Genomic DNA, 24,659 nt, shown 5'->3' with positions numbered 1-24,659 from the left:
ATTTACCTATTCATGAACTTCATTGTAAGTGGAATCATGCAGTAGGTACTATTGTATGTTTGGTTTCTTTTACTCACTATAATGCCAAAAGCGCAGGTTTACTGCAGTCAAGATTGGCTTGAGAACTCACCTGGAGTCAAAAGGTTTTGAGAAACCTTGGTTTATGCAGCTTGGCAACATACATTCTGAGATAAGATATCCTGGAACTGTCATGAAATGAAATAATATACATGCCAAGGAGAGCAGAGATCACCTTAAAAAAAAAAAAAAAAACCTTCCATGAAGTTACTTCTAATTGCATATCTTTTCTTTACCTGGTAGTGGGAATTCTCCCCATAACTCCCACATCTTCCACATAGACACTGGAGAGTCCTGGCTGCTTGGGTATAAGGTATATAACATCATGTGTGAATGACAACATTTGAATGAGTATGTGGTGGAGTCAGGGAATGTGTTAGCTGGTATTCTGTTTCAACTATTTCTTCCTGATCTTGGAATAATTCCCTTGTATGTGATGTGAATGGTTGTAAAAGACCTTCTAGAAAGAGATCTTATTTGTTTTTTGTTACTCATATACCTTGTCTTACAAGTTCCTTCTCTTCTCTTGATATCTGTCATTTCCTGTCTTTTTTTGACTTTGAATAAATCCTGAAGAACCTGTCTCTGTTTTGTCCAACTGTAGTCCTTTAAAGTGGAGAAGCTAGAGTTTTAGCTATATTTGAAAGTATTTTTCAATAATGTTAAATATAATCTATGCAACAACTTGGTTTCTTTCTTTCCAGAGGTCTTAGAGCATTCTGGAAATGTTCTCAAATATACACAGCCAGATAATACTAAATAATGCTTATAACCAAAAGGGAAGAGTTGAGTTTGAAGTACAGAATATTTGAAGAGAAATCTAGTCTTGTTACTTTTAATTTTGAAATCAATTTTTGATTTTTTTTCTTTTATGGTTAGTATTTTCTAGGTCCTGAGAAAGACCACAAAGATACTCTGTTTTCTTCTAGAAGCCTTATAGTTTTAGCTTTTACTTTCAGGTCTTTGGTCCCATTTCAGATTTTTTCCTATGGTATGAGGTAGGGGTCAAGTTTCATTTTTTCCCCCAATGGATATTCAGTTCTTCCAACAACATATGTTGAAAACATTTCCCATCTCCATTGAATTGCTTTGGTACCTTTGTTGAAAATCAGTGAACCATATAAATTTGATTCTATTTCTAGACTTTTTCTCTTCCATTGATCTACTTGTCTGTCTTTATGCCATTTCTACACTTTTGATTACTGAAGCTTTATTGTTATAAGTTTAAAATCAGACAGTACAATTTAGTTCGTCCGTCCGTCCTTCCTTCCTTCCTTCCTTCCTTCCTTCCTTCCTTCCTTCCTTCCTTCCTTCCTTCCTTCCTTTCTTCCCCCCCAAGAATCTATTGGCTATTCTGGGCCCTTAGCATTTTCATATAGATTTTAGAATCAACCTGTCAATTTTTGTAAAACAACTTTCTGGGTTTTTGATTGAGATGACATTGAATCTATAGATCAATTTGGGGAGAAGGACATTTTAGCAGTATTGAGTCTTTAAATCACTAAATATTGTGTATCTCTCCATTTACTTAGATCTTCTCTAGTTTTTCTCAGCATTGTTATTAGTGTAGAGGCCTTACACAGTTTATTAAATTAATCCCTAATATTTTGATACTATTATAAATGGAATTTAAAAGGATCTTCCGGTTTTTTTATTGGTACTATATAAGAACAGCTTGATTTTATATATTGCCCTTGGACCTGTTACCTTGTCAAATTTATTTATTAGTTCCAGTAGTTTTGAAGATTCTTTAGGATTTTTTTTGTGAATGCATTCATTCTGAAGAAAGAGTCTTATTTATTGCTTTCTGATGTGCATATATGAATGTATGTATTTTTCTTGCTGATTGCATTGGCTGGAACTCCAATACAGTGTTGAAATCGAAGTAGTGAGAATGGACATTTTTTTTTTTTGGATATTTTATTTAATCCTTTTTTTTTTTTTTTAACATTTTTAATTGATTTATAATCATTTTACAATGTTGTGTCAAATTCCAGTGTAGAGCACAATTTTTCAGTTACACATGAACATACATATATTCATTGTCACATTTTTTTTTTCTGTGAGCTACCGTAAGATCTTGTGTATATTTCCCTGTACTATACAGTATAATCTTGTTTATCTATTCTACAATTTTGAAATCCCGTCTATCCCTTCCCACCCTCCACCCCCTTGGCAACCATAAGTCTGTATTCTATGTCTATGAGTCTATTTCTGTTTTGTATTTATGCTTTTTTTGTTTGTTTTTGTTTTTTTTAGATTCCACATACGAGCAATCTCATATGGTATTTTTCTTTCTTTTTCTGGCTTACTTCACTTAGAACGACATTCTCCAGGAGCATCCATGTTGCTGCAAATGGTGTTATGTTGTTGGTTTTTATGGCTGAATAGTATTCCATTGTATAAATATACCACATCTTCTTTATCCAGTCATCCGTTGATGGACATTTAGGCTGTTTCCATGTCTTGGCTATTGTAAATAGTGCTGCTATGAACATTGGGGTGCAGGTGGAAAATGGACATCTTTGTCTTGTTCTTGAACTCAAAGGAAAGTTGTTTAGTCTTTCATCGTTGAGAACAATGTTAATTGTACATTGTGTATAAATGTCCTTTATTGGTTGAGAAAATTTGTTTCTAGTTTGCTGAGAGTTTTGTTATGAAACGGTGTTGGATTTTGTCAAATGGTTTTTCTGCATGTATTGAGGAAATCATATGGTTTTCCTTCTTTATTAAATTCCTTAGAATTTTGAATGTTAAGCCAAATGTTTTTCCCAGGATAGACCCCTCTTGGTCCTAATATATTAACAATTTTATGTATTGCTGGATTTAATTTTCTAATACTTTGTGAAGGATTTTTGCACGTGTGATCTTGGGGAATATTGGGGTCTTAATTTTCTTTTTTGGTGATGTCTCTGTCTGGTTTTGGTATCGTTATTACGCTGGCCTTGTAGAGTGAGGTGCAGTCTGATACCAGTTGCTCTGCTATGACTGGCAGCAGAGTTCTAGCTTTCTTACTTTGAGTGCATAGAGTGATGGCTGTTGGGTGAAAGAGGTGGAATTACTTTAATAATTGGTTGAGAATTTCTGCTTTAACATATGAAACATCTTTGGAATAGTATATTTGTTGTATATTTCAAGGATGCTGAGAAATATTTTATCTTGAGTAGGATGAACAACTCTTAATTCTCCTTATGCTAAAATTGCATTTATATTTAAGTAGCAGAATTTTTTTTATCACCAAGGGAATGAATTGTCTATCTGACTGTCATCCATTTGTCATTTATGGAATATTCAATTAATAGGTTTTATTGTATGTCAATATCTGATCTCATTTTTTCCTTTCTCTGCCTTCTTCTGGTTATATTTCTCCCAAATAAAAGCTTATATTCATAAGTCAGTGTTTTTTTTTTAATCTGTTGAGTTATTTTACATGAAGTTGGTCACATGGCCTCAGGTAAAATAAAAATATTTTTTCATCTATATTGGTAGCATTGTAGGTTGCCACTACTGCTGCGGTTTCTGTTTTGAGGAGACTTTCCTTCAAAAACGAGGATTATAAATTCAGTCTAACTCAGCAGTGGTTTGGTATAGAACGGAGGTAGAAGAAAACAAACCATCAATTTTGGTGAAGTGGGAATCTTGTGTTAAGCAAGCAGTGAGTGAGAGGGAACTGGGAGCAACCATTCTGGTTCCCATAGTGATGGTGCACCCAGAAAAAGTACAGGGTTAAAAGGAATCATTATGAAAGAGTTTTGGGGGTGTGTTGTGATGCTCCAGGAAGCACGCCAACTTCTACACCTCTGGCTTCAGAATGACGTGTTTAGACACACATCCTACACAATGTGTTCAGCAGTACTTATTGCGCTTCTCTTTAGCCCCTCCAGTCCTGGAGGGTGGTACCTCTGGGGAAGTTAGGTCCCCATGTGATGTAGAAGGATCTTCCCCTCTACTTCTTTCCAAGAGTCCAGGGAAGGTGAGTGAGTTATGGAGCCTAGAGACAGGGGCCCAGAACATTGCCTGGGGCATCTGTTGACCTCTGATGTTCCCTCCCTCCTGGTCCTGGATGGTAGGCTGAGTTGTTCAATGCCGGTGAGGTGGGATGCATGTTTTCAGATGCCACTGGCCTGACCTTGGTGCTGTCTCCTATATCAGTCTCCCTTGTTCCTCTGGGGGGGTCCTTATGAAAAAGGCTTGGGATTGGGGACCATTTCCACATTTACCTAAAATATTCCCCCTGCTCTCCATTCATTCATATCCCATCATTCTTGAAGGCTTACTTTAAGTCCAGCCTCCTTCAGGAAGCCTCCCCTAACTAAATACTTGGGCCCCCCACTCCCTTTCTTCCCTTTAAGGTCTACTTTTTGTGTACTGTTTTTATAGTCCCAAGAAATAACACACTTTGAATTAAGCTGAGAAGATCAAGTTTATATCAGAGACACAGTCCAGGTCTGATATTTTTAACGTGATGCAGAATGGAAGCTCTTTGTTCACTTGACAAGAGGGAAAAAAAAAGTTTTTATACTACGCAAAGGGAAATGAAGCATCTGCAACAGCAGAATTTAGGTTATAATGAGTGTGAAAGCAGAGAATTAAGGCTAAAAGAAGCAAAGTAATTTGGGTCTTGATTTCTCTGGCTTGACCACTCTGGGTTATTGCCTTATTCCCTTTTCTTTTAGACACTGTGGTCAGATTTTTCTACAGAGGTATTTTCTTGTCACTGAATTCTTTACACCACACCCACTCTGTTTGGATTTTTGAGTTACTTTTCCCTTTTGGTTTCTGTACCCTAGCTCTTTTTATTATGGCTTCTCTGCAAGTTGTTTTTAGTGTATTGGTATCAGAGTCAGACATCCCCAGGGCCAGATCCCAGGCTGTGTCATCTCGAGCAAGTCCATCTCACTGTTCTTCTTTTTATTCCTTTAAAAAGGATGATGAAGCTTGCCTAGCAGGATGGTGGCAGAGTTGGAGAGAATGCAGGTCCCGTGCTGGCACATGGCAGGAGCTCTGATGGTGACTAAACAGGTCTCCAGTTGCTCTACCCCAGGGGTCCCCTCTGTCCTTGCATATCAGAGGCGCTAAGTAAGTGCTCTCCCAGTGGGTTACTTAACATTACAGGTAGGGTGACCTTGATAGCTGACAGCCAAGGGGAGGTGTACCCTTGAGCTTGCTGAATTGTTGCAAAGGCATTTTTCATGGTGTTTACTTAGTTGCAGGTGTGACATGAGCAACATAGCAGCCCCGTGATAACAGAACCCATTAGGGTAACATTTGGAAGTCATTAAGGCCACGAGAAGTCAGTGGGTATCTTACTCTGTGTCCTGCAGGGGATCTGGGGATAAATAATGAGAGAAAACATGGAGCAGATATTCCTGAGAAGGTGGGACTTTAACCACAATAATAACCGCCACTTACGGAGCAGCTGCTCTGTCCCAAGAGCTGTCCCCGGTAGTTGCAGCCACAACCATGGGGCAGAGAAGTAAACTGAGGCTCCAAGAGGCTATAATGAGGTGGGTGTGTAAAATTCAGAGAGAAGTGTAAAGTGGGCACTTCAGGGCAGGGGAGGAGAATGAAGAGATGGATAAGGGTAAGAGATTTTAAGCACTTGAGTAATACTAGAATTTTGTCACCTCTTTTGATGTTTAAGAGACATGTCATTGGCTAGAGTTTGAGGTTATGATGTTGTGGTACTGACTTTTGCATGTGTGCTGCTTTTATGTTTATTTTTGATACTCATTTTGTGAAAACTCTTTACATTCATTGGATTTTATATTCTTCTGAAATGGGATGCAACTGATACTTTTATAGCCGGGAGGAATGGAGAGGCGTGGTAAGTGTGCTGAACAGAGGGCTCTGATCCCTTTCCTGTCACCTGGCTGTGTGATCGGTGCCTGACACACCACATCACTTAGTAGGTTGGACTTGGGAGTCTGGCCCCATGGGCTTTTCTCTGGGACCCTTGACTGACCTAGGGTTTGGAGCAAGTTTTTGCTCTGGTGGCCTTGGCAACAAGTGCTTGGCCAGTTAGTGAGGATGGTAGAGATGGAGACTGAGAACCAGGCTCTCGACCAGATCAGACTTTGATGTCTCAGCTGTGCCCCTTTTGAGCAATCTCTCTGTCAGTTGTTCACATATCTGCATTTCCCATCATGTTTTCCTTTTTGTCTTGGCTTCAGAGACGCTCAGAGCTAAATTTATTGCTTGATTATAGTTGCTGGGTTGGCCAAAGTTTTAAATACTTTTTTTTTTTTAACTTTTGTATGTGATTTTTTTTCTTATTTTTATTTTGGTAATCTGCTTGTTTTTGTGTTCTTGATGGCGTATCACCTTAAATCATTTTGAGAAGTAGGTCAGGTATACATTTAAGAATTATTTTTGTAGGAGGAGAGCCATAAGATAAATGAAAACAGATTTGGGTGACCCTCATTTTAAAAAAAAAGTTTGGGATAGGTTTTGTATTTAAACTCCTTTTTATGTTATTGGCTATCAGATGGTCTGTACAGCTCATTTTACTGTCCTCTCAAATGCAGTATGCGTCAGGGGAGAGTTTCTCTTTACAAAAGTTGTTTCCTTGGATATGAAAGTATTGGTGTGGTAACTTTCAGTTCTGACCTTGAGGGCAACCTGTGATTGCCTGAGATTGTGGGGGCCACACCCCTCAGTCTACTCCCTTGTTGGGGCCTGAGGCAGCTCCCTTGGAGGCCCAAGGCTGCTGTAGAGGTGAGGACACTGAGCATGTGCAGCTGCTGGCTAATCCTCCTTGAATGTGGAAGGAGAAGGTTTGGGGCATAGTTACCAGGTGTCACTGCGCCTTTGTTCCAGCCTGGCTCTTAGAGTAGCTCTTATGCACTTGACAAGCAATTATTTGGCATCAACGGTACGCTGGGCACTGAGATAGGTGCTGTATTCTTTAAGCACTAAATGATGACAGCAGAGTTGTGAATAATTACAGATGGGGTAGAATCATCACACAGACAATAAATTTCAGAGGAATCATATTGAAAATACTCCTAGTGGCAGATGTGGGCAACTCGAGTAGATGACCCGAGGGCCCTGTAGAAACTGAGATGGTTACAGTGGGGCGACGTAGGGGAGCAGAATTCCCATTGCCCGGCTGTGCTTCTTGTGTATGAGGGCCCGTTGGGGCATCTCTTCGCAGTAATTCCAGGTATTTGGGCTTATGAAGCAGGTACCTCAGGTCACTCAGCCCTTTGGTGTGGCCTCCAAAGAGATTCTTCCAGAAGTTCTGTGGGGGTGGAGTGTGTAGGCTGGCTGTGCTTGCCCTCCCCTCCCCTCTTTGTGGCTGTTCCTTTCTGTGATTCAACTGATGACTTTTCTTGACAAATGGCTGGCTTAAGCTTTATTTTATCTACTTTTATCTTCTCCAGCCTTGTGCTTCCAGAGCATCACGGGCCTGTGCTCATTCTGTCCCTTCTACTTCTCCGGTGCTCCCTCCACATCCCAAGGGGATTGGGACTGTATTTGCATCATCTCTGCATTTTCTGGCACTGCCAGGGGAGGTGGCTGGCCAGGTGCTTTTCAACCTCTAGAACCTCCCCTCCTCCTCCTCCTCATCATATGTCACTGAAATATTTTGCTTCTTCTAGGCCCAGTCCTGTTCCTCTTTCTCCATCTCTCTCTGCTGCCTTTTGACCCATATCCTTACCACCCCAATCCTGCCCCTTTTTGCTTGCTGACTGGTTTTTCTTACCTTCTGTCACATTTACATGCTCAGTATTTTTTACTCCAAGCATCTGTTCATCTAAATCATGAACTGCAGTTGGTATAATTAAATTTGTAATATGTTTATTTTAATATCAACATGTCGCTTCGTGCATGTCTCTGTAAGAGACCTGACTGTCAGCAGGGGCTCAGAGCACTGTTTGCAGATGTCCACTCCTGCCAGCCTCCCTGGGATGTTCATCAGGTGCCTCATCGGTTGTTTCTCTGCTCTGTGTCCATCTCTCTGGCCTTCGCTGTCTTTCTCTCTCCAACACACATCGCTGCTATAGGCTGGACCCTTTCCTTTCTGTAAATCCTTGTCTGTTGGTGCACACAGATACCTGGGGGAGTGAGGAGGAATTGAACTGCTCAGTGAAGAGGTCACATGCAGGAACCAGCAGAGAACTAGAATTTCTTGCCCTCCTCTTTATTTTCCTTTGTGTAGCTCCTTTAAAACGGCAGCACGTTAATAGTTGGGAACGTGGAGCCTGGGCACCCTCCCCTGAGTATATTGCTGATGCAAAGGAAGGCTGGCAGGAGCAATCAGAGCCTCTCCTCTCTCCCTGCCTCCTGTGGTCCCCAGTGATCCCCCTCCCCAAATGTATGGGAGGGAAACCAGCCCACCTGAGGAGGGGTGACAAGAAGTAGAGGATCCCGTGTTAGAATAGATTATGTGCTGGCTGCTTGTCACTTCTGTTTAAAGGTAAATAAAAATCTATCTCTGGCTTAGAATTCTAGCCTCCTGGCCTGTGGGTGAATATTGACTGGCTAGTATTACCTCCCATGTAGGAAAGCTTGCATGCAAGGCTATAAATTAGAGCTCTGCATTAGGCATATCTTCTTAATGTTTTCTGCTGAGTGGAATTAGAACATGTTGTTTCTTTTGAGGTTGGGAAAAGCAAACAAGGATCCCTTTCCTCCCAGACTAGTGGAAAGTAAACTAATAATTTGCTATCCCGTTTTATCAGCCATAAAAGTTAGATGAAAGCTGGGGCAGATATATTAGAAGATTGTGATGTGTCTTGGACCACAGATTTTTATTCCTTTTCTGGAAGAGAAAAACTGCATTTTAGAGTTAGATAATTTGATTGAGTTTTGTAGACTATCAGATACACAGAACGCTGGGTTAAGTTTCTTGAGTTTTGAGTTTTTTAGCACAATAATGGGCAGGTCACTTGACCTCCATGGGCTCTGGCTTCATCAGCTCTCTAAGGGAAATACAAATTCCTGCCTTATAGGTGGTAGTGATGATCAATGGGAAATTTGTGCCAAGCACAGAGTATGTGTTCAATAAATACTGGTAACAGATAAGCACTTTGATAAGCCTACAGAAGGCCTGGGTTCTTTGGTTTTTGTTTGTTGGTTTTATTTTGTTAATTATAACATATGGCTGGACTTAAAATAATGCATGCTGTTTCTGCTTTTGTGGACACTGGTGCTTTTATAGTTCTTACTGAATTGTCACAGAAATTTTGAAAGAACTCATGACTTCAAACAGTTTTGAATTTCCTTTTTTTTTTTTTTTGGTTTGCAAAAGATTTTGAAGCTTAAGTCATGTAAGTAATAACAGGAGAAGTTAAGAGTCAAAGATTTTTCTTTTACTCTTGTCAGTTTTTAAGCTGAACTTGGCATGGGTTGAAGCAAATCCGTGTCATCTTGACCGTTCACTTTTGTTTTCTTTAACTGAGAGAATAGATTCTATACTCTAATGAAGTAATTGCAAACAGTCCTGTTAACGTATGGTATTGATTTTTCGCAGAAGAATTGTTGAAGTGCATGGGAACTACTAGGTTAAAAGACGTAAAAATAGCCAATGCTTCATACGGTCCAGATGATATCCTCCAGACTAGAGGATCCAAGAGGCACGAGAAACGTTTAGAGCATCTAGAGCAGGAGCGGGAAACCGTGGTCTTCAAGCCAAACCGAGCCTGCTGCCTGTCTCTGCACGGCCTGTGAACTAAGATGATGTTTTACATTTTTGAATGGCTGAAAAAAATCCAAAGATGAATACTGTTTCTTGACGTGAAAATTACATAAAATTCAGATTTCAGTGAAGATAATTCTTTTTTTTTTTTTTTTTTTCTTTTTGGTTGCAGCCACTCCCATTTGTTTACATACTGTCTATGGCTGCTTTTGTGCTACAATGGAAAATTGAATAGTTGCCTAAAATATTTACTGGCTGGGACTTGACAGAAAAAGGTTGCCAATCCCAAATCTAGATGGTGAGGAATTTTAGTTCGAAGATACATGAGTTGATACATGGCTTCTTTTTGAAGTTCAGCTTTTGAAAGTATTAGCTTATTAATGTCCTTTAACAGTGACTGGTTTGTTTTGTTTTTGTAACTTAGAAAAGTATTATGCATTTAAAGCATACTTAATGAGTTCCATTGAAGTTATCGATGCTCATATTTTCCCCTTTTTGGCTACTGTGAGACTTTTTATGTTGGTCCCTGAGTCCTTTTGACAGGAGCTGGTAGTCTTTGATAGCTTTCTTTTTATCTGGTATAAGCTGTTCAAGATGAGATTTCTTGCCCTGGATCTGGAATCAGCCATTTCTCCAGGAAGTCAGTCCTATTTTATTTTAGTGGATAATAATATTTCACAACTACAGTCTGGGCTCAGAGGTGCATATCCACAAACAGCTATTTATAGTAAACACACACACACACACACACACACATAGAAAACGTGTAAAGTACAACACTTGTGTAACCACCACCTTCGTCAAAAGGTAGAACATGGCAGAAGCTCAGAAACACCTACAGGGTCCCTTTCTGACCACAGCCCTCTCCCTTTTCCCCTCAGAGTAACCACTCTCTTGATTTTGATGGTAATGACTTCTTTGCTTTCCTTTTTTGTTTTATCATTTTATATCTCCATCCCTAAGCAATGTAGCTTAGTTTTGTCTGTTTTGGCATTCTATACAAATAGATCATGCTGCAAGAATTCTTTTACATTTTCTCTCATTCAACGTAAGATTAATTTGTTTTCATTTTCTTGTCAATATGATATTCCATTGGATGAATAGGCCATAATTTATTTATTGATTCTACTACTGATGTACATTTGAGTTGTTTCTAGTTTTGAGCTGTTAAAAGATGCTACTAAGTCTATCCTTGTGTCTGTCTCCTGATGCACATGTACATACATTTCTGAAGAGTATGTACTTGGAAGTCGAATTGCTGGGTCAAAAGGTGTGTGTCCTCTTTCCAAACTCTCACCAACGGTGTGTGAGTGTCCTATTGCTTCATATCTTTGCCCACACCTGGAATTGTCAGACTTGTAACTGTCTTGCCAATATGTTGATTGGAAATGGTAGGTAACTCTGCGACTTTAGTTCAGTGTTTCCTCAATTGCCAGTGAGGTCAAAAACCTCTTTATATGTTTAACTAACTGGATTTCTTCTTTGTGATGTTTCTATTCAAGTCTTTGGGTTATTTTCCCACTGAACTGTCTTTTTCTTCTTGATTTGTAGGCATTTTGATTTGTGGGCATTTTTATATGTACTGGATACAGGTTGTCATTGGTTATGTGGGTTATGGGTGTCTTTTCCCATTCTGTGGCTTATATTTTCACTTTCTATATGGTGCCATTTTTTAATTGAAGTATAGTTGATTTACAATACTGTGTTTCAGGTGTACAGCAAAGTGATTCAGTTATATATATATTCAGTTATATATATATATTATTCAGATTAGTTTCCACTATAGGTTATTAAAAATACAGAATATAGTTCCCTGCACTATACAGTGAATCCTTGTTGCTTATCTATCTTATGTGTAGTAGTTTTTACCTGTTAATTGCATGTATCCTAATTTATCCCCCACTTTGGTAACCGTAAGTTTGTTTTCTATATCTGAGTCTGTTTCTGTTTTATATATAGAGTCATTTATATTATTTTTTAGATTCCACATATAAGTGATATCATATGGTATTTTTATTTTTCTTTCTGACTTCTTTCATTTAGTATGATAATCTCTAGATCCATCAATGCTGCTGCAAATGGCATTATTTCATTCTTTTTTATGGCTGAGTAATATTCCATCACACACGCGTGCTTGCACAACCCCCCCATCCTAAACCAGTCACCTGTTGATGGGTATTTGGGTTGTTTCCATGACTTTGCTATTGTAAATAGTGCTGCTATGAACATTGGGGTGCATGTATCTTTTTGAATTAGTGTTGTTGGTTTTTTTGGATATATATGGTGCCCTTTGATTAACACAACTTCTTGTGCTTTTTATGTATTACTTTAGGAAATCTTCCTCGACCTTGAGATAGGTTAGAACATATAATAAAGATATAAAATATTCCATAGTAAAAATGTATAATAAGAGCTGATCTTTTAAAAGCTTTATAGCTTTGTCTTACTATGCACGTTCCCTTTTTAAAAATCTACACAAAAGCAATAATACTGGACCTTACTTTTTCATAAAAAGTTTTATTTTAGAGATCTTTCTATATCATCCATATACAGATCTACTTTTGTTTCTAGTTTTATTTCCTATTAAAACAGTGCTGCAGAAAAACTCTTGTGCTAATATTGGCATAAAATGTGAGTGTATTGATAAAGCAAATTCTAAATAGAATTTCTAGGTCCAATAATTTGGTTGTGTTAACAATGAATAAATATTAATGTATGCTCTCAGGTAATACATGTAAAATAGTCAGTAGTCCAGTTGACCACATCCAGAGAAACTATCTGGATGGGAAGTGAGTTCTTTAGACCTAACTTGCATTAATTGCAATGTGATTATTTTTAAAAGATTGACATCAGTCTCCATGTTTCAAAGGAAGAAATGGCTGATTTAGCTGTGTTTTAGTTTGGAACAAATTTCACAGGAGAGTGTACACTTGAGTAGAGTGTACGTCGTAAAGAACAGGGAGGCAAGCAGATGCTTAACTGTGCTGTAAACTCAGCACAGAGAAGCCACTTTGAATGACTGTGATGTTCTTTGTGACAACTGACTTGAGAGTTCTTGGATTTTTGAGTAATCATCCTCGCCAGAGTAGAGACTATCACCAGCCTTTTGGATCTCAGATTTTATTCAGATTGAAATGATTCCCTTACCCCTCTCTGGCTTTAATAGTTCTTTGAGAATAGCTGTTTTCCCCCCATACATTTCTTACGTACATAACTGTGTTCTAGGGAATAGAAAATGCTGTGGAGAAGATGGAGGATTGGGGTTATGAGATTTAATGCTTGTCTTCACACAGATTGCCATTGCATAGAGTTTAGGTAGTAGTTTACTTGTATAGTGGGCTATTACCATTAATTTTCTATTACTCTCTTCAGGGCATCATTTTTTGGGGGAAAATTTTTGTCTTTTATTATTTTATATTTTATTTTTTAATTGAAGTGTACTTGATTTAAAGTATTGTTAGTTTCAGGTGGGAAGTATAGTGATTTTTTGGGGGGGTTATATTCTATTATAGATTACTATAAGATACTGGTTAAAATTGCCTGTGCTGTACAGTAAGTCCCTATTTTTTAATCTGTTTTATGTATAGTGGTTTGTATCTGTTAACCCCAAATTCCTAATTTATCCCCTTCCCCTGCTTTTGCCTTTGGTAAACATAGGTTTGTTTTCTGTGTCTGAGTCTGTTTCTCTTTTGTGGGTAGATTTATTTGTATTATTTTTTAGATTCTGCATATAAGTGATATATAGTTTTTGTCTTTGTCTGACTTCACTAAGCATAAGCAAATATTCTCTAGGTCTGTCTACATTGCTGCAAATGGCAATATGTCATCCTTTTTTGGCTGAGTAATATTCCATTGTGTGTGTATATGTAATATATATTATATTATATATAAACATTATATATATATACACATACGTATACAGAACACTTCTTAGGCCACCAGTGTGTTGATGGTTACTTGGGTTGATGGCAAACTTAGAGCAGCTGAGCCAGTCACAAAGTCACCATATGTTGTATAATTCCATTAACATGAAAGTCCAGAATAGGGAAATATATGGAGACAGAGTAGATGAGTGCTTGCTTAGGGCTGGGGCAAAGGGGGAATTGGTGGTGATAGCTAAAGGGTACAGGTTTCTGTCCGAAGTGATGAAAATTTTCTAAAATTGGTGAGGATCATTGCACAGATCTCTGAATACACTAAAAACCAATGAATTGTACATTTTAAATGGGTGAGTTGTATGGCATGTGAATTACATCTCAAAGCTGTTTAAACAATGTGAAAAAAAAATCAACGCAGCTGGTTTTCCTCAGGGGGCTCAGTGAGGTTTCCCTGTAAGTTCTGTGGTTGCTTACAAGAATGGACGATATAGAATTCCCACGTTTGGAAGAAGGGTCCTAAAACATATGCCAGTTTCTTACCAACAGATAGGAACTGGTGATTTTTCCTTCTTCATCAAATAGGAGTCAGTGCTGTTCAGAGGCTCTTTAAAGAAGGGGTCAACATTATTCTTGTTAAAAGGGCAAAAAACCCAATCCAGAACATTCCCCAGAGACCCATTTAACCCAAAGCTGTGTGACTTCTCTGAATTTAGAATTAATACAGATTTTAAATGCTCCCACCCCCTATTGCTGAGTAACCCTTTTCTGATGTGGAGGTGAAGAAGAGGGATAAAGAACTTGAGTGTGTACAGCTGAGTTAGTCTTTGTTATTCCCCAGGTGTGCAGGATTCAGGGCCCTCTCGCCAGGTAGGTGTGTGGTATGTACCCAGGAATTGATGTGTATTTATTGAAGTCTTAATACTTGCCTGTCCTTGTGCAAGACACTGGCTTTACCCAGGAATATAGCACCTGAGACAAATGTGAATAATAAACGTTGTCCTAATAACTGACATATGGATTGCTAGCTGTGAGCTTGGCCTGTCCATTTTAAAGTTGTTACAAAAGTGGAAAAAACATTCCTGACAGACAGAGGTCTCATTATCTTGTTTAGTTCTCATATCTGAGGTGGCGAAGTCACTCTTACTGTCGTTTTACAGGTGAAGAGACAGATACAGAGAGGTTACTTGTCTTGCTCAGGATCACATGGCCAGTGATGGGTAGATTCACTCCTGGATCTGCCCAACACCAGACTTTCTTGTTAGGGGAGAGGGGACATGCAATTGATAACATTTGTATTACACAAGTAATATACATTAAAAGACAAGGAAAAGCACAAAGAAGAAAATAAAAGCCACCCATGACTACCACATGGGCATAGCCGTCTTTACTGTTTCTGTTTATTTCCTTCCAGTCTGTTTCCATGCCTTCTGATTTATTTTTATATCCACCCTACCTCTGTCAGCCCATTGGTGAAGGCCATGGCTAATTCATTAAAGAACCTTGGGACTGAGGACACATAAGTAATAAATCAGGATGTTTCATAGGCTGGAGACTAGGGGGCAGAGGCAAAACACAGACCCAAAAGTGCATACCATTGGCCATCTCGAGGAAGGTCTTACTTGTCCCAAGTGTCCCCTTAATCTTTCTCCATTCCCCCAACCATTAAACTACCCCTCCTGTGCAACATTTAAAGAAAAATATCTACAGAGGGACACGTGCTGCAGCACATGCATTTAGGAAAGTGTGGAAAAGTGCAGTGCTAACAATGACGGCTTTGGGATTTCATGGTTGAGTGAGGTGGGTGGTAGAGTTGAGGTGGCTGGAGGCTTCCTGAGAGTGCTGGGACTAGGTCTGGCTCCCAGCAAGTTGAAAACCCTGGGAGAGAAATTTCCAGGTACTATGAAGAGGTTGTGAGAACCTCCAGTCCTGGGAGGGCTAGGTGAGGGAAAAAAATCAGATGCAACTTTACCCGATGAGTCATCAGTCTTTTGCTTGGTGATTGGTGGGGTCAACTGCCATTGTGCCTATTTCCAGTGTTGGGCTGCAGGGTATTGGTTAGCACTTCTTCTCTGAAGTAATATCAAAAGAAGAGCTATATTTCCAGATCGAGCTGCATCTCACATGTGCATATGTGTTTATTTATTTTTTAATTTATTTTTATTTTTTAATGGAAGTACTGGGAATTGAACCCAGGACCTCATGCATTCTAAGCATGCGCACTACCACTGAGCTATCGCTCTCCCCATTATACATGTGTATTTAGATGTAAAGACTGGAGTGGTGGACAGACCAGCTTGAGGGTAGTAAGCTGTCATGGGGAGGGCTCAGGTCCTGGTCCTCTACGGCAGTTCTGATCTCAGCTGTGCTACTTACTAGTCATGGCAGATTGTTCAGCCTCTTATTTGTAGAATGTGGGGACGCCCACGACACCTGCATTTAGTACTGTGCCTGGCCTAGAGTGAGTGCTCAAGAAGGATGAGCTAATGTTGTATAATTCTAGAGGTGGGAGAGAGAGATGTTCAGGTTGGAAAACTATAGATTCATCTCTTTGTGTTCACTCAGGAAACCATGTTATAAGACCTACACAAGTCACTTTAATGTTTGGGGCCTCAGTTTTTTCAACAGTGAGATGATGGGTGGTTCTAAATGATCTCTTTGATTATATTTGTGACTGTAATTCTACAGATCTTTAGTTTTTTTGTTTGTTTTACACCATATATAGTTAAATTTTTTTCTTGTGATAACTTAAGATCTACTCTCTTGGCAACTTTCAAATATGCAGTATGGTATCATTAACTATCGTCACCATGCCATGTGTCACATCCTTAGGACTTATTTTGTAACTGGAAATTGGTACCTTTTGATTCCCCTCACCCATTTTGCCCACCCTTCACCCCAGGTACAATTCTGTCATTTTAAAGAATGTCTCATTGAACACAAGTTACTTGTCAGAATATTTCCTTGTCTGAGCCTCCCCACAACATTGACTGGCAATGACCAATCCTGCCACTTTCTCAGTTAAGGAGGCAGGCTTACAGACCTCAGAGTTTGTGAGAAGAGCTTATTCTAGAAAACGAAGGCCAGGTTCCCTTCAAAATGAACGTGTGAAATATGGATGTACCTCGATTAAGCTTTTGCCCTTGTAGCGAAACTGAGCTGGAAAGGGGTTCTTGGAGGAGCTGTGTGAGGATTTCAGGAGACATGATTCCCAGGAGAGCTTCAGGCTAGGACTGTCACAGTAGAGCAGTAATTTACAGGCTCCTGACAGCTGGGAAAAGGTCATGGTGTTCTTCTTTGTTTATAAATGAAAAAGTAACTTGGGGTTCAGGGGAAAAATGGAAGGGCTTGTAAAGACTGACCTCAGAATCCCCATTATGTCAAAATTCGATTTGTTTGATGCAATTAGCTCAATCTGGACACTTTCTTACTCTAAAAGCAGCTGGGATTCAGGGCACAGGATAAAGCAGCGTTGGGGCAGGGGGGCGGGGAGGAGGCCCTCTGGCAACAGTGGAAAGGCCAGATTGTTTCTATTGTGTGCCCTGATGTAATTCTTTGTCTGTGTGCCCTCTGTGGTTTATCACTTTCCATTTCATGCACCCTTCTTGTAAAGCGATTACAGAAGCAGGGACAAATAGGCAGTAGCAGTGGGGATTGGAGCCTTTTAGAATGGCTAACCGATGCAAACTGGGCATCAGCTGGTGGAGGATGAGGAGTGTGTAAGGATGGGGAAAGGAGTTTCTTCCTTAGAGGAATGATGGTTAAGAAGGGTCATGAATGTTGCATATTGGGTCTCTTTGGCCAGGCCCTCCAGCCCCTGAGTTCCTTCTAGGTGCTTCCTGGCTTTTGGCCACAATGGTGGCTGCAGCAGCTGAGCTGTAATTTAGATGTTACCACTGCTTAGCCATGAAAGGGCAGCGCCAGGCTGCTCTGTCACAGTGCTGGGGGGGAGATTTGGACCCTGGGGGACTGGCAGCTGCATTTGGAATCTGGATGATTCCAGGAACCCTCAGAGCAATGCTTGGACCACCTCAGTGGGTCAAAGTTTGGGTGGGGTCCCCAAACCAAACTGTACCTCTAGGTGCACTGAGTTTATAGCTTTTCAGTTGTCAGGGTTCAGATTAATCTCTGTCCTTGGTTTTATCATAGTAGACTGGCTTTTGGCTTAGGCTTCTGGTGACCAACTGCTCACAACCATAGTTTAGTCCTTGAAAGGCTGTGAGGGCCAGGATTTCACTAGCAGGGATGAGATGCCAACTCTGAAGAGATCTTGCTTCATTTTTGATTGGGCATTTCATCTGCATTTTTTTTTTTGCCCCTTGTCTCCTCTCTGTCCTCCAGTGTCTTTGCGGAAAGTTCTGTGTTCTAGGGCTCAGCTCACCAGCCTGGCCCTGTCAGCATGATTATTATTAAATCCATTGCATTGTCCAAAGAAATTGCAAAGTAAATGGATAGTAGACGGCCCTGCACCCTGACATTGGGCAAGTGGCTGGCGTTTTGTGAGTCTGTGCTTTTTTTTTTTTTTTTTTTAATTTTCATGGTGGGGATAGTAATGCACCATGGTTATGAAGAAACACATGGAAAAATTATTCAAACAGTGGATCATTTATAGACCTAAAATGGAATTCTCAAGTGAGACTTTCTGTAGAAAAGTTGTTTGTAGTAAATTGCAATGCATACGCTACTTATATAGTACTTAATATTTGCCCAGAGAGTCTTTACTTTGTTATTCCTTTTTGATCCCATCAATCATACTGCACAAGAAAGAGGAGGCAGGACTCACTCTCCCCCACCATTTGACAAATGAGGGGAACTGAGGCTCCTGGATATTGTGACTTGTCCAGGGTTATTGACTGAATAAATGCCCAAATCAGTAATAAAATGAGGCATCCTGAGTCTGAGTCCAGTGCTCTTGCCGTCACTGTGCTAAGTGCATAGCACTAGGGCTCTTGGTCATGGCTCCGGGGGCTCACCTGCCTCTGTCTGCCAGCCCCTGTTTTTTGCTTAGCAGCTCTTGATGGAGGGCAGCTGGTGCCCAGGCCCTCTGTTGGGCATTAGAAATGTCATTAATGAGGGGGCCCAGTCACTACCCTCTGGGAGCATACCATCTCATAAGGGAGGTGGAATGTAATAATTACAGTGTCTCTCGATCCTCTTTTTCTTCTGCCTCCTGTGAATGTGCCAGGGCAGGGGGTGGACAGAGACTTGGTTCCCTGACCTTGGCTTTGTCTTTCTCTCTCTCCTTGTCGGAAGTCCTGATAGCCCCTCGATGGGTTCCTCATCTAGGGTTCTGCTTGCCTCTGCTGGAGGCCATAGAGGGTGCACTAGTGTGTGCTGGAGGGCTGGGAAGACAGAAGAGACAGGGAGTTTTCTCCAAGGAGACTCATTTGGAACCAGCTCTTAACGTTGATGACAGTGGTCCCTTGGGGACAGTGCCTCTCCTGCTGGCTATCATGACCCATGGTGGGACGTTGACAGCTTTCGCTGAGACCTCTCGTCCTCCTTGTGAAATTTTAGTACTGGTTTACTTACTCTGAGTAGAGCTGGAAATTACAAGGCAATAAAGTTCTGCCTTTGTCCCTCTAACATCCTCTCCCTACCAGAGCTTTCTCCCAAGGGTACAGTAAGATGGGACCACTTCCTGGCATTGCTGGGCAGCCTTTCTATCATGAGCAACAGGGATTGGTCCTGAAAAGAGGATCTGAGGACAGTTATCCCAGATTTTACAGCTGGCTGGGTGGAGGGTGATCTAGGCTCATCAAAAAAGGAGTTTTTTCCCTTCAGTCAGAGAGTAGAGGTGATGTGCAGACTTCTCTGTGGTTGGTTTTCCTCTTCCTCTCTTGGTCCTCTGATTCATTGTGCCTTATGTCTTTGTTTTCCCTCTTTGCATCTTTCTCTCCTGAAAGAGGATTTGATGGAATGGTTAGAAACATGTTAAATACACTAGCTTTGGGGCTTAGTTGTTGGTGCACAAAGAAACTGAAGAATACACCTTGGCTGTGTTCCTTCACAGATTGTATCCTTCCAGAGAGCCAAATTTTCCAGAGTGCTGAAGCTGAATTTTTATCCATTATGAGGAGCAGACCTTTTCTTTATTTTTAAAAATCCATTTTGCAAGGAAATTCTTTGAAATGTATTACACATACACACACATACACAAACACGCACACTGCTTTTATAAGCAGACTGCTGGGAACCTAACCTGATGTTCTGTCACACAGGGTCACTGTTTGGGACATTGAAGATTATCCTCTGCTGGAGGAATGATGCCTTTGGGTTGTTTGTCCCTATTTAGTAAAAGGCTCCAGTCTCATACTTGGCTGATTCTTGTATCTGGGTCTTGTTTTTTCCTTCCCTCCAGTATGTTAGGTGTTACTTTTGCTTGCAGTTTATCTCCCTTTCTAATCTGCTGTTTAGGAACAAGACAGCAATTTTAGAAATGTAAGAACAACATCTACCATATAGTGGGTTCTTACTGTAGGCACTGCTATAGTACATTACATGAATGTTCTCATTTAATGCCCACACAGTGCTAGCAGATAGGTAGTGTCATCATCTTTATTTTATAGAAGAGGGAACTGAGCAGCAAAGAAGGCAACCACATATCCTTCTTGCCTGAAATACAGGAAATTAATTCAACAGGCATTCATTGTGAGCTTCTTTTGTACTTGTTAAGCATCATTAATTAAAAGTAATTGGTGTCGGGATGTTGAGCAGTATAAGTTAAAGTTTGAATAATGGATTATTTTTAAATAGTCTGGTTATTTACAGGGCTTCATAAATCTTTTTTTGTTGAAGTATAGTCAGTTATAATGTGTCAGTTTCTGGTGTACAGCACAATGTCCCAGTCATGCATATACATACATATATTCATTTTCATATTCTTTTTCATTAAAGATTATTATGAGATATTGACTATAGTTCCCTATGTTATACAGAAGAAATTTGTTATCTGTTTTTATATACAGTAGTTAACCTTTGCAAATCTGAAACTCCCAAATTTATGTCTTCCCATCCGCTTTCCCCTGGTAACCATAAGATTGTTTACTATGTCTGTGAGTCTGTTTCTGTTTTGTAGATGAATTCATTGGTGTCTTCTTTTTTTCTTTTTTTAGATTCCACATATAAGTGATATCATATGGCATTTTTCTTTCTCTTTCTGGCTTGCTTCACTTAGAATGATGATCTCTAGGTCCATCCAAGTTGTGCCAAGTGACATTATTTTATTCTTTTTTATGGCTGAGTAGTATTCCGTTGCATAAATATACCACAACTTCTTTATCCAGACATCTGTGGGTGGACATTTAGATTGCTTCCATGTCTTGGCTATTGTAAATAGCACTGTTATGAACATTGGGGTGCATGTATCTTTTCAAATTAGAGTACTCTCTGGATATATGCCCAAGGGTGGGATTGCTGGATCATATGGTAGGTCTATTTTCAGTTTTTTTGAGGAATCTCCATACAGTTTTCCATAATGGTTGCAGGCCTCATAAATCTTTGTGTTGTTTTACAGTACTTAAAGGGATTTAAGAATGATAGAAACTGTCTGTAATAAAGTGCAAAAGTAGTCTTCTCACTGCTGCTTGGGGTTCAGCTCTGCAGACCAGAGGACAGTTCAACACAGGAGTCATTTTTTGTTTGTCCCCCCTGATGTCATAGTAATTTGTGTTTGTTTATGCAGTCTGATTGTCCTAATCTTGAATGTGCCTTAATGTAAATTCGCTTACATTGCTTCTGCCAGATGGAAATGACATATACCTATGTGTTTGAATTTCCATATGCCTGAGCCTGTGAAACCCTGTAGATATAGTGGACCTGGCTCTAGATAATTAGACAGTAGACTTAGGCTCTTACTTCATGTATACTACTTACTTGTTGCAGGGCCCTGAGCAAAAATGGGTATTCTTCTGGGCCATAAGCTCCTCTACTTTAAAGTGAGGAGGTAAGGAAATGTGGTGGAATTTTTAGTTTGGGACATTCTATGAAGAGCTGATTCTATCTCAAATGACTGTGACAAGAGATATATATCTACAGGTGCTTGCTCTAAAGAGGGCTATGCAAGCAGTAGTGTTTAACCACTAACTTATAAAATTCTCTGAAAGTTGATTCTTTGAAGGATATTATACTTGCCCTTGGAGTCTTACTTGTTTAAAAAATTTTCTTCATATTCTCCACTGGCTTTTCAAGCATTTTCTTTGTAGATAGCCCAGAAATGGTTTTCAGACCTGTTTCTGATGAGTTTATCATAAATTGATAGATTGGTAGGTTTTCTGTTAATGATGCTCTTGTGCTGGCTGGCTGTTCACCTTGGCCCTTTAACACTGAGTAAATTAGAGAGCATCGATGAGAAGTCTTCTTTTCTTCAAATACTCAAAGGGTTGTTTTTTTCTCCTGAGCAGCTGTGCATGTCTGCATAGGACAGAAGTAGAATAAAGGGAGCTAACGTGAAGGCGACTTCAGCTGGATGCACAGATGGGTTGACAGCAGCCTGATTGTTGTGCTCAAACCTCGCAGAACTGCTGGGAGGAAGAGGTGGTGTGTGGTGTTGGCCTGTTCTGGATGGCCCCATGTAAAAAAGAGTGTTTTGACATTCCCCGGGGGAAGGACCTGCTGGAGGAGAGGAAGGAGAGCCAGGGATCCTCTTCCAGGGGTGCTGCTTGAGGGCAGATGGCAGCAGGGTGTTGGCTGGCCTTCAAGGTTCCTTCCTGTGCTTGGGGCTCTTGTCCTGAGCTGATGAGGTATGGCACCTGGATCAGGCAATTCAGAGAAGCAGTCAGGTTCTCCTCTGTTTTTTAATGTTCCCTGATTACCAAGACATTCAAGGACAATGAGTAATGGTGCTGAGTTCCCCCCGGAACCATGGCACAGGGATGACAGCATAGGTTTTTTCCTTCACCCTAGGTCCAGTTCTCTCTCCCTTAGCAGCATCGTGCCACCCGGAGGCGGGTAAGTCTCCCACTCGGCATTCCTTGACTCTTAATGAACTATCAGGCTTTCCCCTATAATTGGGTCAGGCAGCCATGTGACCTGCTCACTGCCAATTTCTTTTTTGAAAAGATGTTCATTTCATGGATCATTTTGAAGATTCTCCATGGATATATAACATGGTTTTAGGAGGTTGGATAATTTTTCAATTGTTCTTTGAGATAGGTTATTTTGTCGGTCTCTTTGCAGTCAGCCGCTGTAGACTTTTTAAAGAAGTTCTCTCTTGCCATCTTCATTTTATTGCTTCTTGTCCAAGGACAACCACGAGAAAAGTTCCCAGACCCACGTGATCCTAACCTGCTCCAGAGGCGACAAGAAGGTTGGGAGGAAAGTACAGATTTTTAAGTTACTGATATTTTAATAAGGGTTGGGGGAGAGAGGTAGTCAGAGACTGAGACCCAGAAGTGTTTTTTCACTTACTTGAGCTTGGAGATGGAAATATGTTCTGAAATTTGTTTTGTCAGCTCCCTCTGAAATAAATAAAATTAGTGATGATATCATTCCTATTTAAAATGTTTGAATAGGTATCAAGGCAAAGTGATTAGAGCCTAATTGTTTGCCAGATTTCCTTTAAAGCTATGTTTTTTTGGGGGGGGATTTCTATGCCAAAAAACATCTTAAACTGATGAACATATAGTTGTCCTCAGTTACTCTGGCCAGTTTTTAATTAGATGACTGTTTTCATCGTTGAGGAAATACATTTGCATTGGGCCCAAGCCCCACGGTGCCAGATTTCAATCCCAGAAAGAAATGCTCTTAGTTTAGTGCGGATGTGCACTTAAATAGCACAGGAGTGAACGCTTTTCCTTGGCCAAGGTCACATGGCAACTTTGCAAAGGGTTGATTGGTTTTGGAGTTGGGCAGGTTTAGGGTCGAGTGCTCCAGCTAGCCCTCTGTCTGGAGGACCCAGGGCTCTCTCCACCTCCCTGTGAGTGCAGCCTCAGAGGAAGTTTACTCAGGTTCCCAAGCCTCTGTCACTGGGGCCTGACTGCCGGGAGCAGAGGGGGATGGGGACAGAAGCACGGTTGCTACAGTACAAACCGACCTCCTTCTTATCCCCACTCTGACACAGCCGCTGCCAGTGAATCACCAGCTCCCTCATTTGTGTGCCTGTTGGTCCTGGGTGCTGGTAATAAACTGTGAGGTACTCACTCTTTGCCACCTGCTGTGCTAGATGCTGGGAAGGATCAACTGTAGTTTTGCTAAAACCTAGCTCTGAGGCTTACACCAATAATATTCTGCAGTTTTTTGCCAACCCCCTGGTCAGACCCTTTCACTGGTTCTTGTTACCCAGGACACGAAGGCTGGACTCTCAGCTAACGTTCCATCCGCTCTGGACAGCTGGGGCCTGCTTCTCCCCCAAACCAGCTCTGCATGTTTGCCAGGCTGTTTCTTTTCACTGCTGGATATCTGACCTGGAGCCTGACACATGGCTTAGATGGTGACTGGGTGCCAGGCACCCTGCCTGCCTTATTGGAACAGTGTGTCTCCTCCTGGGCTGCAGGTACAGTGCTGGGGAGCATTTTCAGACTTCTTTGGCATGTGAGGTCTTGGATGGCAAGGGCTCTTGCTGGAGGCCTGTTTCTTCCTATACCCAGGCCCACTTTTCCACCTGTGAGTGATCCTCTCCCCGGGGCAGTTCAGTCTGTGCCTGGGGAAGATGACAGACTCCAGGCCCTTTTTACCTCTGCCCATGCCTTCAGTGTGGGGTTTCACTCCTGAGGGCTTTATTTCATTTCTGAAGACCGGGGGCTTTCACCTTCTCAGCCTTCTTCTCTCCACCTTGGAGCCTGTGAGTGAGAATCTTTTCTCAGGGTTGCCCTCAGGAGCCTGGGCAGGGTCAGGAGCTCTGCCACACTGCCCTTTCCACCAGCTTTTTCTGGTTCTGTACTTGACATATGCAGTGTAAGTTTGATTTCCTCTTCTTTGATTGCTCCGGGTATTTTTTTTAACCTTTTTTCTAAACTATCTTATTAAATTCATTTTGCTTGACTTTGGAGTAGAAAGATAACAGTAGAAAGATGACTTTACCCTCGTCTGAACTTGGAACTGACAAGATACACTTTATTATTTTT

At 40.7% G+C, this 24,659-nt stretch overlaps 1 protein-coding gene and 1 non-coding gene across 3 annotated transcripts in view; one reads left to right on the top strand and one right to left on the bottom strand.

Annotated features, from left to right (window-relative positions):
- The window catches only part of CACNA1D (calcium voltage-gated channel subunit alpha1 D), a 294,778-nt gene that overhangs the window by 32,125 nt on the left and 237,994 nt on the right, over nucleotides 1-24,659 (top strand). The window lies entirely within an intron of this gene.
- On the bottom strand, nucleotides 15,768-15,839 carry TRNAS-AGA. The gene has a single exon. It is a non-coding gene; the product is annotated as a tRNA-Ser (tRNA).

Source organism: Camelus ferus, chromosome 17 (genome assembly GCF_009834535.1).
Source record: "Camelus ferus isolate YT-003-E chromosome 17, BCGSAC_Cfer_1.0, whole genome shotgun sequence".
NCBI classification, from domain to species: domain Eukaryota; kingdom Metazoa; phylum Chordata; class Mammalia; order Artiodactyla; family Camelidae; genus Camelus; species Camelus ferus.
This window is presented reverse-complemented; position numbering and strand designations above follow the sequence as displayed.